A 15846-nucleotide genomic window follows, 5' to 3' on the forward strand; every position below is an offset into this window, starting at 1 on the left:
TAACGCATCAATTACTAAGTTCAGTGACTGTTTGATCTGATCTTCGTAGCTGCGTTATCTGAGATTGACACTCCAGACTAATTCGAAAAGTCACAGATCAATTTCTATCGGGAAACGTTGACTGTTATCCTTAATGCCGCATGGAGGGTTATTCTTTATAAGAGGAAGTTCATTCGGAAGGTGATAATAAATGATCACGTTTGACCTAAATTTTTATTGAGAAATAGTAAAAATTGAAAATTATTTCGCATAAAAATTTTTTTATTGTGTAGATAGTCAGGTGTGAAAGGAGGAGTCGGACCTCATCTATTTTAAACAGCCTTCGCCCTTAAGGCACCATCTACCAGAGCAGGTTGCGCTTACATTGCCGTAGCAAATATTTTTGAATTGCTTGGGGGAAAGCAAGGTGGGCCCATCTCAAATAATTCTAAAAGTTGCCGCAACCTGTATAGGGCGTAATAATAATAAAAAAAAAATGAAAGAAGAGCGAGAGCACATTATATTGCTCATAATAATTACATATATTATAGCTATGATATTAAATTGTAAGATTAAGCAAAAATCGTGCATAAGAAGCGAAACTATTGTGCATATGATGCTAGATCTTTACACAAACATAAGTGTATTTTATTTATATGTACTTTTCGGTGATTATGGGCAAAGGTATTTCGACCGATTTGACAGATTTTCAAGAGTTAAGGCTTTTATTAAAGTAAAACTTAAAACTTGCCTAGCTGTCTGGGCATTACGGCATACAAAGGAAAAGAGCGGGTCGATGCCTTAGCAAAATTAGCTGTTACCCATGCAGCCCCGATAGAGCTTGAATTGAACCTTTAAGAATGCAGTGAACGAAGAACGGGTTCTAAATTCGTACAAGACAGGGCCGTCTTTTTTCTCAATTTTCAACTCAATTCCCATTACAGTGTTGTACCATGCGATTGCCCTTAATTGACTGATTAGTAGCCACACATATGATCTATCCGTAGAACCTTACTCAAATAGGTGCTAAATGCGTTGGTGACCAATGCGTTGTATGTTCTACGGTGCTTAACGCCGAGCATCTTATCTCTTCTTTTCCTAGCTTCGAATCTTATACGAGCCTATACGACATGATTTTTTCACACGATTTCATTGGCTAATTACCGTACCTAAGATATTTACGATTGCCCACTTCAAAGGACAAACTATGTTTTTGGGAGAAACTAAACTAATCGATTTAATTTAATTCGTGGGACTAATGCTTGATGAGACATACACTAGCCTTTTTAAAAAAAAATTTCAATAAGCCTCTTTCACGTCCACCAGATATGCCTCAGCGAACCTAAGGCAGTGAAGATCGTGCTGAGTCGAAAGCAATCTGTAGGATATCCTGGTTAGACAGTCTGTTGTTCGTCAAGCAAACTTGAGAAAAAAAAAAACCAAAACAACTTTGGCTGAATTTTGGTGTTCGCCACCGTGATGGAAATGAAAAGTGGAAATGTGGAACGAATTTTGCTTCTCCGCGTTAAACTGACAAGCAAACACAAACAAAATTCAATTATTCAGAAACGATTCGACTGAACTATGATGAATCTATGAAATTATATTGAGAAAAGGATGAATTTTGAAATATCACTCATATTTTTGGAATGTTGGGTGTCTCAAGTCGAGTACTGGTCAATGGGGACAGCTTGTCACTATTTTGCTGAGTGACAGCGGCTATCCTCTCTACGTTGGACATATTCGAAGAATTCACTTCTGCAGGGCGGCGTTAACGTGTCGATTGCAGGTAAAGAAATTCATTGTAAGACGTTCGTCACGAAAACTCCCATAGATACGATCTATATAATACGGATATTAGCTGGTATGTAGGTTACTGTATAAGTTACTACCTAATGGCACAATAACCTTGACAATGAAACCATCCTTGTATGGACAAGTCAAAACGGGACATTAGACGACGCAAGGAACATAAGCATTTAAGTGAGATTTTCTGCTCTTTTATCTCTTCTCTCTCGCCTGCTTATCAATTTAAGTGAATTCCCATTTTTTTTTTTTTTTTTTTTTTTTTTTTTTTTTTCGAATCTACTTGAGAAAGATTATTTCTCTCGTAGTCGATATTTCATTGAGTTTTTGGACTTTTGTGTTTTTCTAAGTTTTTGTTTATTGTTTTAATGTTTCTTTTTTATTCTCGATACATTTATACATTCATTTTGCATATATATTATATTTGTGTTCTTCTTCTTCAATGAACAACAAGTAAAATACTTGAATATCTTGGACGTAGGTATGCATATAGGAACATTCTTGCAGTGTTTATATAAAATTCTAATGTTAATACTTACTGGAATGCCAAATGCCAAAAATTAAAAAAAATTTTAAAAAAATTAAAAAAAAATTAAAAAAAAAACAAGAACAACATATTGCCCTACACTTAATAGAAGATAAATTTATAGATTATCAAGGAAAAGAAGAAGAGGCATGCATACACTTCTTAACTCAATAGCTTCGCATGCTCGACAAAAGAAAAAAAACAAAAAACAAAAACCAAATGTTTCGTTTGTTTTATCAATTTTTCAGGTTCTTCGCTTTATTATCAAATATCAAGTCAAGTATACGTACTTAAGAAGCAAAATATGGCAGAGAGATCTCTGGGGTGAATTTCGTTTACTTGTTTATTACTCATTGCAAATTACATAAGTTTTCGGACAAACAATAATTAGAGTAAGAGCAAAGAGATGATAAATTAACGTGAGATATGAATAATTAATAAAAAGTTACGTGCGCTTCTTACGTGCGTACGGAGACAATATAAAGTTTCTCACTAATTAATAATAGGCATGCAATCGAACCTAGGAAAGGCTAGCATTTGCTGCTTGTTTACGTTTATTAACGAAAATATTTACAAAATTTCTCGTCTTAGTCATTTCAAGCGCGTCTTAGTCATTCAAGTTTTGCAGGCGAATCACTTGCACTTTCTATAAAAGTATTTAGAACGGCCTAGAGCCGCCTTCCCTAACCGCGTGAAACTACCTGCTTTAGGCGCTGCTCAACGCAGATATATGCAATTCTACAACAACAACAAAAAAAAAAAAATACAAAAAAATACCCATAATCCAATAAATTTCGATTACCATTCCCATGTGATTTTTTGAATACTCTCTCGGTACGTTTGTGTTTAACCGATATTCGATTATAGTAACCGATATTCGAGTATAGTACATCGATTCAAGTGTTTCAGCAAGACGTGTAAACACTTTGCTTGTCGGAAGGCTTAACACGCTCATGCCATATCATTGGCACTACGGCCACTACGGCTATTAGCGAAAGCGAATTTTAGTAAAAAAAAGTTGGAACGTGGCGGTTGGCGGCAAAATCAAAGCTGGCAACTTAAAACGTAAAAAATAGTTGCAAAAAATGTGACGAGATAACCTCAAGTTAAGCAAACGAAAATATAGCGGAAAGGTAGTAACATTCAGATTTCCACGAATATCGTAACGTGCTACATGCTAAACTCCCTTCGCCGAGTCAAAGTTTTAACAAAGAAAACTATCCAAGCGTTGTCTTCGTCGTATGCGCAAAACTGGACCGGGAACTTTGTAAATTTACATCACGACAGTCCACGTTCGTTCCGCAAACTGGCCTCTTCGTTTGATTGCCGGAGCGTCGCACTTCTTGAAACTTATTCCGATCGGCTAAAGTCAAATCGAAAAACTCAGTATAACAGGTGAAAATAAATAATCGTTTCGTATTAACTTTCGAGAACGTTCCCTTGAAGTTTAACGCGGATGTCAGCTTGACAAGAAAAGAAAGGAGGAGCTCCTCGTTTGGATAGGCTCGTACTACTGCTTTCTGATGGTAGTATTATGGCTAACAGTTATTTTTTTCTTTTTTTTTTTTTTAATACGCGGGAACATGACAAACGATCGAAATGACTCGAATGTCCCGAAATCGCGATCGGATCAAGAATTTGTCGCATGCAATTCATAATATATGCCGCTGTAAGAGACAAGGCGTTGCAAACGCTATGTCCATATTAGTACACTTTCGTCCATCGATAGTCAATTGACTAATATTTCATAAAAGTTTACGGTTTACGTATAAGAACACATGCACGCGTGCATGTTTTTAGTACTCACAAGCCGACAAAACATCATTTCTCATAACATCAACGCAACAGACGCTCGAATAATAATTTTAGTGAGAGTTTAGAGACACCTATGCAGAGAGGACGAGCGAAACAGGCAAAGACAATTCAAGAAAAGCTGCTAAGAGATGACATCGTTCATCAACAATTATTAGAGGTTCAGCAGCCAATCGTCAGCACTTCGAAGCAAGCGGTCACATTAAGTTTATTTATGTTTATGAAAAATATGAAAATACTCAAGAGTAATTTATTTCGATGTGACTTGCAGGTAGCTAATGTCTATACCGTTTTGTTTAGGCTTTCGACTTTAGCGGCGTACATTTTTGCCCATCCATGTCAGCCAAGCTATATATGCCAAGCTCGTCATTTCGTTCGCAGCAATCAAGAATATCCAGCTAAATTGTACAGTCGTCATGCACTTCTATCATTGCTAGATTCCAAATCATGGCTTTAGCCATCCATTTAACTCCGATCTGCCTGCTCTAAGTCTTCTCAATCTCGGACATGTACGCCTGATTAACATGCAGTGTTTGAATTGCTTGATCAGATTTTGGTCGTGTTTTTGTGCTCATGTTTTGGATGCCCTCGGAGAACATTTCTATTAAACGGTATCAGCTAAACGGTCACCATTTTTCGGTTACTGGCACTTTGTTTGTGAACGAATTTCGCCAATATTCAAACTTAACGTAAATACTTGCGATCTTTTTTAACGTGAATAGATATTGCTAAGGAATCTCCTACTAATTAAAAACGTTAGTACCTTATGTAACGAATGGTACCTTTTTGGGGACATTGCAATCAGCAGAATGAAAGATGATGACTATAAGGAAAAAATACTTTCATTTACACGGAATGTTTTACCGCCCATCATTTTTTGTACGTATCACCTAAGGCGAAGGGATATATTCATTTTGTCAAAACGCTTGCAACGGCCAGAAAGCGTATATATGCTTGACTGACAGGTCCGCACGCCTGCGTAAAGTCTGTTGTCAACATTGTCCCGGCCGCAAAGGTTAAGCAAGTCACTTCAAACTTGCTAGAAACATTGACGGTTTCAGGTTTGTATTGAAAATGGGCTAAATCGGTCGAGGGGCACACTTATAGTACCCCGTAAACTGAGAACATCTCTGCTTGAAAAGGAATAACTTTTAAAACATAGCAGATAGATCTACAAAAGTTTGAACGTATTTTCTGTGGGCTATCCTGTAATACCTCTACAAAAGTGGGAAATATTGACTACGCCTATCCAATGTTATAATGTATCAAAATTTAGTTTCTTTTTCAATACTTTTGTGACGCGTTTAAGTTCAAATCAAAGTCCCCGTAAAGTTTACAAATTTGGAATGCAGTTAAACATGTCCGTCTGTCTGTTTGTACAGGTATATAGTATTTGTGGATAACATTCTCCCATTAGCGAAAATGAGGGCATTGTCCAGAAATTTGCAAAAGAATTTAACGATGACTTAAACTGGTCAAAGGATACGGCTACGACGACCACAGTGCCTATGCAATAAAAACTGTGGTAACCTTTGCATTCCGTGTTTATGCTTCTTACTCATACAGTACGTCACAAACATCATATAAATATAGGGCACGGAAATTTAGTTTTTTAGTCTCTTTCCCGGATAAGGATGATGAGTATAAAAGATTTGGTCACGATCGCACATAATTTTCTTACTTGTTCGTTTTGCATCGCTTCTCCTCAAATAGGCATCGATAATGAAATTTAAATGCGTTTTACCTTAAACATGTGGTATTGCAACAAACTATGTACGCGTAAGCACTGTAGAACAGGACCATCGCTTGGCTTGCTTAAGCGATGTGTAAGGATTTCAGGCATTCTAAGCATTCCCCGTAACCCTGATATGTACATCTTGCGAAGAGGAAGCAAAGAATGGGCGTACAGATTACAGATGCGTGGGACGGATGTGCCGCAGCGGCACCTACTCCGATCATAAATATAAACAATTATCATTCGCCTGGTTCATTTTACGTGCAATGCATAGGTGTGCGGGCCTGTTTTTGTCTGTTTTCTCAATCAATGTCTATATCTCATACTGAAGGATAAGGTTCTATGAATATAGATATTCCATGAAATCTACGATTCAGCAAAACATTCGAGCATAACTTTACCAAGTCTGTCTCTCCTCCTCCCTTTGATGTTGCGTCTGGAGTTCCAGTTATTGGAGCTAAGAGCGTAAGATGATATAAGAATATTATCACAGATGTATTGAAATTTCGCTAACCGTGATCAACTATGAAAATGGGCGTGATCCGCCTTCGAATTTAAATTAGATGGTGGCCTATTGTAGCATGGCTTTCGTGCAAATGTATTCGGTCAACTGGCACGCCTACAATTAATATGCAACACTTTTAATTATAATATACACTATCTTGAGGTGGTACGATTCCAAGATGCGTATAGAATGAACAATTCCATTTTTTATAATAGGTTTTGTTTTTCTTTTTTCCTCCATTCATATTTGCCTTATTGCTCTTCTTTGCTATTTTCTAAACACACGATACGTTCAATTTTATTTTCATTTTCTTTGCGTTTTTTTTTTTTTTTAATATGCTCGCGGTTTTAGTTTTTCGCGCAAAAATCATTTCGGTAATTGCAACAACGCGAAGGCGCATAAATCGTTGTCTACCTACATATATAAAAATTATTATTTTTAAGTTAATAATTTGTAACGAACATAAAGTCATTTTTTATTTTACAATGTTCGTGCGCGCGTCCCGCAAATATATATATATATATATATATATATATATATATATATATATATATGTGTGTGTATGTTTATGTGTGCCTGTGTTTATGTGAGTGTATGGCAAGTAATTAAATTACAAAATTTTCCACAAAATTCATTTAGAAAAATTAACACCGAAATAAATCATTAAAAAGTAAGAAGTGAAGCAGAAAAAAGAAAACAAAATCCAATCCAAATATGAAATAATAAAAAAAAAATAAATTGAAAAAAGGAAAGCAAGAATTTATTTCATTACAAAGTGTAAAAATCAACCAGCGTTATTTATTTATGTATTTATTATTTTTTCGAAAAAAATCTTCTTTAAAATAAAAAAAGATGATTTTTTGTTCAAACACTCAAAACGTTAAACAAAAAAAATTCTTTAAAGGCGAAAATGTGTGTTTTTTGCTTATATAAATAATAAAAAAAATTTTTTCATTTTTTTCATTTTTTTTCTTGTATTTTTTGTTTTTGTTTTTTTTTAAAAACACATATCAAAAGAGAAGCAGTAAATTAAACAGGTACGAATAAATGTATATTTTATGGAGCTTATAATAAATGCTTATATAAATAATTTATATGCTCACACGTGCTTTCATAAAGCGTTGTACACTCATGCCGGTTTTGGGTGTATGGATGCGTGCGTACGCGTAGGTGTTTGTAAAATAAATCGAATAAACATCTATTTATCTTCGCATGAGCCTCGTAGCCATGAATTCGCTGGCATTATATTATATATACATATATAGTGTGAATGGTACAGTAAAAGTAATCGAAGCTATTGTTTTTACTTAACTGTGTGTGCGTTAAACGGTAGCGCAGAAGCAACCGTCTGATTAGAGTAGAGCTTGATCTTGCGAAAACTCAATTACGGAAATACTTGGTACGAAAATCAAACACTTTCCCTTATCTCCCTTTGTCCTACTCCTCTACTGACCTATTAATTAAGATCTTATCTTCTTATTAACACTTGATCATATTTTCACCTAACTTTTCCCTAATTTTTTTTTCTTCTGCTACATACATGAGGCTATTCCTATCTTTTCCTCACTTACTAGCGTTCTATTCATACACTAGACGTACTCTCTGCTGTTGAAATAACTTTTTCCGCAGTTTATCAATTTTTCTTCGCATTTTAATGAAAATTGCAAAAGTTGATAGTAAATAAATAAAATACAAAAAAAAATACAGAAAAAATTTTTCATTTTGACATTATTATTAATGAACGAATGAATGCGCTGTAGGATATAAGAAGCACGGAATAAAATTCCAAGTTAAAGGCAGTCATTAAGAGTGGGGATATTTATTACAAGTTAGCTCAACGATTTTCAATTTTCCATCAATGTAAATCATATTTCTTACTGCAAGTGCGAAAGTCCTTATAAAAACGTTGGATGAAAGGCTTAACGCATTTTTGTAACGACTAAAAACATTGATTGAAAGCACAATCAAGCTATGCTATGGTCTCGTACACCATAAATTGTAGTTTAATTACATTCGTGATGCTACCCGTTTATCGAGCATATGCCGTCTTGCCCTTGATTGAACATATTTTTTATATTCATCGATAGAGGATATTGTAATATTGTCATTGATCGTCAACAGATGAAAACGCGTGCAGGTGCCTGTGTGCTTGTGTGTGCCTGTGCGCCTGTGTGCCTAGTGCATCACGCATTTAAATGTCAATATTTTTTAGAAATGTTTACAATAAGAGAAGAAACATGCGGTTTTTACTTATTTGCTTGTTTTTTTCTTATTTTCTTGCTACATCTTGACATCCATCATTACAAGTTTTCTATATAGCTCCATATGTAACATACATGCAATTAGATATAACCATTCCTTGGGAACATTTTCATCATATGTTAACAGACAGTGTAAGGCGTACATATATATATATATATATATATATCGTGTCGGTCGTATAATGCCAAGCACGGTTGCAACACAACGCGGTTTCAGTATTTTCGATTGTTATAACACGGTTTTGGTATTGACGCCATTTCGAAAACTTAAATATGTATTTCGATAGATTTTTTTCAAGTACTTTCCGTTTGAATTTTTACTTCATCAGTAATAAAAGGAATTCAAACCAATTGGGGCAAAAAAAAAAGATAACACTGCTGATTACACTGTCGATCATTTGTGGTATGAGGGTACATTAACACCCAAAAGGAGTTGCGACAGACCCACCTTTCTTCATGCATCTAAGCTTGTATGCCATTCATGTATCTTTGTATCCGATCTATAGATGAAATTATTTTATGTATGTTATGTTAAAATATGTTATACCGGCGCGTTTCTCCACAAGGTTCGGATCCGATCAGTTCCCATAAAAAGCCTTATTTTGAAAGGTCGCTGTAAGGCCGTGTAGGATATTTGTCGATGGGCTCTCGGTCGCTGTGTGTATAACTGTAGGGTTATGTAGTATATTGGTTGGTGCGTCCTGTCCCATTATAATATTTTTACTTCGATACAACGCTGTGCGTACTGCTCCGATTTTTGTCACTATATGTCTCTAGTTTAAATTATATTATTCCATATTATATATTGGTTTAAACAAATAAATAAAAAAATTTCTTAACAAAGGATTTCGATACGGTACGCGGTACGGATTAAGCGTCTTATACGCGTGAGAGACGTTCGTACATATACGCTTGATCAGTATCAAGTTCTGAATCGACCTAAGCATGTCCCTCCGCCCGTCTGTTCGTTTGTTCGTCTGCGTCGGCAGGTATAACAAACGATCTTTCGGTCACAAAGATGAAGTTATCGGCTGCAAGTCTGCAAAACCACGAAAAGATCCTGCGCACAGATTGTTGTTGAAAATGGGCCAAATCAGCCTATTGGACAGCATAAATTGAGAATACTTTTGCTTTCAGGCGCTTCCAATCAATATTGGAGACTATCGAAACACCATTTCTTTGGTTTCTTTTTGAGGTGAAAATTAATAAGAAAAACTAAGAACTTTTTCTCATACAAAACGAATACAATTGCGAATAAATTCGAGTACTTTTTCGTCAAATGGTTCTTCGTATTACGATTTCAAACTGTGCAATAGCAAAGACTTTGAACGCATATTTCCCCAACGTTCGCGCTAAGTTAATTGCGAAAGTTATTAAAAGCGTTCCTTTGATCTGCCGACAATTATCAAAAGGCTTATGGCCCCGAAGTTGAATAGTTTCTATTTTCGGGTATTATGTCGAATTCTATATTTGCCTTTAATAGCATCTTGAGGTGAAGTCTTAAAATCGGATAAACTGCACCTAGGATGCGGTCACAATTACTTAAAAAGTAAACGTGACAAAAAATAAGACGAAGTGTGGCATAGTTTCAAGTTCGGATAATCAATTTGAACTGCTCACGATATACGATATGTAAGATACGATGTGCAGTATATATATAAAATGAGTGGATATTCTTCGGAGCCGATTCAGCGGTTGCTTTGTCCCGCTCTGGCCCACGAAGTATATATGTATTTGATCGACATAAAACTCGAATGGATTTAAGCATCTCCGTCTGTCCAAATGTGTAGTATCTGTGGTCAACATTCCGCCGTTAGCGAAAATGAAGGTATCGCCTACAAGCTTGCAAATGAATTTGGAATTGACCTAAACTTCTGAAAGAATACGCCTGCAATGCCCGCATGCCTACGCGCAAAAAGTTTTTATTTTGTAAATAAGAAAGATCAGCCACGCCTACTTCATATCATAGAGCACGAAAATTTGTTTATTTTATCTTTTTTATCATTTTTAGGATAACGATGACGGGTATAAAAGATTCGATCATGACCGAATAGAACTTTCTTACTTAGTTTTTTTTTTTGTTTGCTTTTGCACGATTTGTAAAACTTGTGTTCCGAGGCATCATCTCTCCTCGTTATCATCTTGTGCTTGAATCTTATTATAAAAGTTGTTAAGGAATTATCCAATCAAACCTTAATGTGAACCTGTAGCCAACTTTGATTGAATGCATTGTGGGGCAATCAGAAAGAGAAGCTAAGGGATAGAATATCATCGACTTTCCATCATTTGTCCGTTATTTTGAATCAGAAGACAAGGCAAAAATATATTTTATGTAAATGTTCAAAGCAATTCGCTTGTAATTCCTAAAGATTCTACATTTGACGTACTCTTGCCATTTCGAAGACATTGCTAGTTATGTGCCTTTCTGAAATAATTGACTGCACGATCTGCAACTCTCTTCGTTGCTCATCTAATAGCTAATGATCTTTTTTCAGTTTAATCTCTACTATGAAGCATTCCCTTTGACATAAGCCAATAACAAGTATAGGAAGAAAAAGAAGTGTTTGCTTGTATGTAAGTGTGAGCAATGAGAATGCGAAGAAAACCGAATAGTGTCTGCAAAGGACTTGACTGGAGTGGAGTCTCTGTCGAACAATTGCATATGCAATATTTATGGGGGACCAAATACGTCGGATATAATCAGATTTACCCTTTTTCGTCATTTTTATTTTTTTTAGGCGTTCTATAAAATGTACACATACACTTGATCAACATCAAAATTTTGAATCAATTTAAGTATATCCATCTGTCGGTCTAGCTATCTGTCTGTAATGTCATGTGGTAAATATTCTCCTGTTCACCAGATAGTTGCTTCAAAGTCGGCAGAGACATTGCAAGTTCTTGCACTCAGGTTGGTATTGGTTGGGTAAATAGGCAAATCGGCCCAAAAGCATGCCCATAGGGTATACCTCTGTATAAAAAATACCTTTTTTTTGTTCATTATTTATAAACCGCAACTAATATAACGATAAAAATACGCATGCTTATCCAATAGCATCTGGAGAACAATGGGAAAAACCTGCAAAGGCGTCGAGTGCTATACGATAGTATATTGAAATTTAATTCTCTTGTTAAAAAGTTAACAATACGCAGAAAAAACTTCAGAGATTCCGTAAAATATATATATGTTCTTGACCAGATCAAATACATAAACCACTTCGACATGTGTAGAAGTCCTTCTGCTTGTCAATATTCGTGGAGTTATGTGGTAAACATTTTACGGATAGCAGAAGTTAAGATAGCTTCGTTTTTGCGGCCAGAAGTATGACAACAGCCATTACAATACACATTGCACAGACGGATAGACGGACAGACGGACAGACGTACACGCTTAAACTCATTCTGAATTTGATGGTAATCAACAATATATATATATATACTTTGTAAGGTCTCTGAAGCGTCCTTGTGGGCGTTGTGAACGTTGAATGTTTTGTCATCCTTCGCGAATGGATAGAATGGAAGGCATCTTTATTTATCTGATTAAATTATATCCCTTAACATATTTCACTCAATACCCAATGGACCACGCAACAATAAAACTATATCGCTCTCTTAGGCAAATCAGGCGAGAATAAAAAAACAAAATTAGTCGTTCACTTTGGCAATTAATCGATATGAACATGCAAAATATGGTCTGAAAATACCATTATTGACTTACATCTTGTGGTCTGTCTAAAACTTGTACAAAATTTGCCGTAGGTTCATATTTAAGTCAATTTGTAGACGATTTGTTAATGAAAGCTAAATATATATATATATATAATATATAAATATGCGAATATATGCACAAGATAGATGTATGGACACACAAGTTTACCTTAATTACCTATTAATGCCTTTTGTTATCTTAACAATGCAGCTTTTCATTACTCTCTTAGTTGTTTTGTTGTTTCGTTGATTGCTCTTGATACAAATGAGAACTTATACGAATATCACATGACAATTTTGCTGATGACATATAGAAGCACACACACACACACGTATACACACATACATACATACATATGTATATACAAACAAATGTATATATATATATATATATATATATTTATATACGCATACGCATACATATGTACGTACACTCGTGCACACAAAGTAAATGTAGCTGTTGTTTCGGTTATGGTATACTTATGGTAAGCTAATGTTTGTAATAAACTTTGCTAGCGTCAAGCATAGAGGCAGATGGATAGACCGACGACGAATGGTTAGTTAATTCTATCTACGAGTCATCTGTGGACCGTTAGTTAACAAATTTTTATATTACATATGCGCATAAACGTACACACATTTTACTTTACTTTCTATTATTATATTCTCTTTAAGTATTTGTGAGATTTGGGTGCAATGATTCAAAATTACATATGCACTAACATATTGTTCATGATTTTGTGCAAGAAGAACAAATTTATTCTTTATTAATAATCTAACACAATGGAAAAGATGTGAAAGAAAATTTGTGGAAAATTTTGTATATATATATATGTGTGTGTATATATTTATACATTCGCTTTAGTGGGAAGAACACACAAGACCTTCCCGTTTGCACTCAAGTAACAAAATATTTTCCGTTAACAAATATTCTTTTGCACTGTTGGCGTTAAAGCCAATTAAATGGTGTTAACAACCCGTTATTAAGTAAGCATACACCCATATAGAAAGGAGACTGAAACATTTCATTTACAAGCCACTTGCGGGCGTATTAAGTATTGACCTACAACAGGTCAAGTTTAAATTTAGCTTAAATAAGAAAAAAGCAAAGCAAATGTTTAGAATTTTTGCTCGGATGGACATACGTAAATTGATTTAATGTACAATACCCAAAAACTGCATATTAGAAACGCAATCTGGATGTGCAGAGCATTAAAAACAATTATTCCCGATAAAAATATCCATACGATGCGATAGGAACTCTGCACTAAGAAAACATTCTAGAAATACGACGACGTCCTATTCCTTCTACACGCTCTTCAGTTACAGGTTACATGACTATAAAAGACAGACTGTGTATAGGCTGATCGGCAAAGGTTGTTCGGCAAATATTTGAAGGAAAATACTTAAAGAAACATCATCTAGCTGTTTGGGTTGAGCGAGTGGCGCTTACGTCGGGACTTGAATCATTTAAAATTTTTAACCTAAACTGCACATATTTAGGAATTGCTTGCTGCTTTAACGTGGGCGGGAGTTGTTTTACTCCTAAACTTATAGCAATCATAAAGACTACGTTAGAAAGTTGACAGTTGGATGTTAAAATGTCACGGTCAAATTGACTAAAGGTTTGCTTTTATTTAATGTGTGTGTAGGTGGTGATTATTATACCGATCGATTCCGAATCATTTTCTAAGCCTGTCTGTCCTTCTGTCCGTCTAGTGTTTATTCATCTATTTTTGTCTTCAAGCTGCAAGTAGGAACTTTTGAGATATTTTGATGACATTTGATACACTGTCGTGCTTTGACCCAAGGACAAATAGGATTGAAAATGGTTTGGATCGGTGCACGCATTCCACTATTCCCCATATCGTTATATAAAAAAGTTGCAATTTTCAAAACATTTAGACAATAATATTATTTGGACATTCTAAATTGGTATGAAAAATTTTGACTCGGCTGAGGCAATTTTTTGAACCTTCTCTTATATAACCGTTCCTATGAAAGCTGAGTCCTTATATGGTAAGAAGATAAAATTTTCAACATTTCGTAGTGAAAATTAGTTTATAATAGCAAATAGACATAGATATCAAACTTCCCGAACTTTGACCGCGTATGTCTATTTTTTGGATACTTACTGTACTTTACTTTTTGGATTCTTATGAAAGGTACGCCTTTTCATGAAAATAAAGTGTAAATATTGGTGTATTCTTACCAAACGAAGTGTATGCTGCATTAGGCGAGATAATGTAACGTATATAACACTCGGGCTTGCCCGATGATAATGTTCTTATCTTATATGTCTTCTATTTAAAGATATCAAAATTTATGCTAGAAAAAAACGTTAACTGAGAGTTCTATTCATTAAGTCGAATTAAATTAAATTATTTATTAAATTATTAAATTTAGATGACAGTAATAATTTTTAAAGATAAGTTCATTACAATAGTAATTAATAATTAATGTGTCAGTAAGGCTATAAGTCTCTTATGCCAATCGTACAATATAAGACGTAAGACAAGGACTCAGATGTGATCACAATTTATCAATTATAAAACGCTTTTATAGCTACTTGAAAACCACGAGGATTGACAATCATTTTGATATGAAGTGATAGCGAGTTCCATAACTTTATGGCGTTAATAAGCAATAGCCTTGGTGATGTCAAGTATTTATTGTCAGGTAAAATGAGATTCATCGTCCGCTCAGATCTCGCGAACTGAATTTTCTCATATAAATATCTTGGTGTTTCGGTCCATATACGCTTGCGCAGAAAAAGTAGATTTCTAATATTAAGATATGTCGAAAGAGCAGAATCTAATAAATGCAGTGAAAACTACGATATTCTATAATTTCTCCGCTCGTTGAATGCTTACCTAGCAAACTTATTAACGACCTTACGGAACAGCAGATGCAATCAGGCCGAGTTCCGAAGAAGCATCGTTGATATCTGTTTTCCAAATAAGACTTAAGTAAATTGATCGCGGGCGAACTGAAGCTATAATGAACTTCGAGTTTTTGCAGTAATAGATTATGGTCAACAGTCAGTATCGAAGGCCTTAGAAAAATCTATCATTGCAAGAATGGTCAAATCACCCCATTGATTAGCACCAAGTACGTTCTTACCATTCAAATGCAATCCTATCCGATTAGTTATCAGGCGTTTGCAAATTTTTGATAGAGCAGGAAGAATACTAATCGGGCGAAAATGTTTAGGAAGAATAGAGGATAAGTTTTGTTCCAATGACAGTTACCTTCGTCTCAAGAAATATCTTACTGCCAACGGCAAACGGTTCTTCTAATTGGTAATCTACGAAGAGAGCTAGAGAAATGGGAAGAATATATGTGTGGGTAGCGATGGAAAAAGCGCCGAATAAAAAGCTTTGAAATAAAAAAACACGTTTTTCCTTAGACCAAGCTGAGACACACTTGCTTGCTTACCTATTTATTGATCCACATAAGAACAGTAACAACAACAACAACAACAACAACAACAACAACAACAACAACAACAACA

The 15846-nt window shown here is 35.0% G+C and overlaps 1 protein-coding gene across 3 annotated transcripts in view; it reads left to right on the forward strand.

Moving 5' to 3' along the window:
• Positions 1-15846, forward strand: part of LOC119644554 (1-phosphatidylinositol 4,5-bisphosphate phosphodiesterase) — an 80212-nt gene that overhangs the window by 1498 nt on the left and 62868 nt on the right. The window contains exon 1 of one of the 3 annotated variants that reach the window (XM_038044133.1): positions 7325-7400. The exons of 1 other annotated variant lie outside the window; for it this stretch is intronic. The gene's annotated coding sequence lies outside the window, so the exon portion shown is untranslated. Of the gene's footprint in view, positions 1-7324; positions 7401-15846 lie in introns of those variants that run through there. One more of the 3 variants, XM_038044130.1, reaches the window with a different exon arrangement.

Source organism: Glossina fuscipes, unplaced genomic scaffold (assembly GCF_014805625.2).
Source record: "Glossina fuscipes isolate IAEA_lab_2018 unplaced genomic scaffold, Yale_Gfus_2 0, whole genome shotgun sequence".
Lineage (NCBI taxonomy): Eukaryota > Metazoa > Arthropoda > Insecta > Diptera > Glossinidae > Glossina > Glossina fuscipes.